Source organism: Otolemur garnettii, unplaced genomic scaffold (genome assembly GCF_000181295.1).
Source record: "Otolemur garnettii isolate 467f Iridium unplaced genomic scaffold, OtoGar3 scaffold00127, whole genome shotgun sequence".
Classification (NCBI taxonomy): Eukaryota; Metazoa; Chordata; class Mammalia; order Primates; family Galagidae; genus Otolemur; species Otolemur garnettii.
In genome coordinates, this window is record NW_003852522.1 from 5,264,295 (window position 1) to 5,265,528 (window position 1,234).

The window sequence follows — 1,234 nt, forward strand, 5'->3', positions numbered from 1 at the left end:
AAAAAAAAAAAAAAAGGGGGAGAAATTGTCCTCAGTGGGCCTGATTTAATCAGTGAGTGCTTAAAATGAGAGTCCATACCCAGAAATAAGAGGTCTGAGAAATTGAAAGCATTTTCCTATCGGGTCTTTCTTTTTCTGTTTTTGAGACAGAGCTTCCTCTGCCTGGGCTAGAGTGTAATGGCAACATCATAGCTCATTGCAACCTCAAATTCCTGTGCTCAAGTGATCCTCCCAAAGTGCTAGGATTACAGGTGGCTAGGAGTTCACCTGGCCTCTGTTGGGTGATGAAAAAGCAAATTGCCTTGGGTAGGGGGCTGGGCATGTGGCAGGGAGCAATGATGGTTACTAAGAGCTGAGGAACTCAGTCCTATGATCATAAGAAACTGAATCCTTCAAGGTGTGGTGGCTCATGCCTGTAATCCTAGTACTCTGGAAGGCTGAGGTGGGTGGATTGCTTGAGCTCAGGAGTTCGAGATCAGCCTGAGCAAGAGCAAGACCCCTCATCTCTACTAAAAATAGAAAAACTAGCCAGGCATGTGGCAGTCACCTGTAGTTCCAGCTACTCAGAAGGCTGAGGCAGGAATATCACTTAAGCCCAGGAGTTTGAGGTTGCTATGAACTACGATTGGGCTACTGTATTCCAGCCTTGGCGACAGAGTGAGACTCTGTCACAAACAAACAAACAAACGAAAAAACAACTGAATCCTGCCAAGAACCAGGGAACTTTGAAAAGGACCCCAAACCTTAGATGAGTTCCTTTGTAGCCCAGCAGATGTCTTGGGTTCAGCCTGATGAGACCTTAAACAGAAGACTCACCTAACCAGTGTGTAGATGTACTCCACAGAAACCATGAGATTATAAATCTGTGTCATTTTAAGCTTCTTAAATTTTAGCAATTTGTTACACAACAATAAGAAACTAAAATACTTAGGGAGAAGCTTAATGAGACAAGTGCAAGAGTTATACAAAGAAAATCTTAAAATGCCATTAAAGGACCTTCAAAGAGACTTGGATAAGTGGAACATGTTGGGTACACAGACTCAACATCATATAGACAGCAGTGGTCTCTACATTTGTTTATAAATTGAACACCATCCCACTGACACACTGATACCAGTACTTTTCTTTCTTTCTTTCTTTTTTTTTTTTTTTGAGACAGAGACTCAAGCTGTCCCCCTGGGTAGAGTGTTATGGCATCACAGCTCACAGCAACCTCCAACTCCTGGGCTCAAGC

General features: G+C 43.0%; 1 protein-coding gene across 1 annotated transcript in view; it reads right to left on the reverse strand.

Annotated features, from left to right (window-relative positions):
- The window catches only part of SLC25A41 (solute carrier family 25 member 41), a 10,445-nt gene that overhangs the window by 2,770 nt on the left and 6,441 nt on the right, over positions 1 to 1,234 (reverse strand). The window lies entirely within an intron of this gene.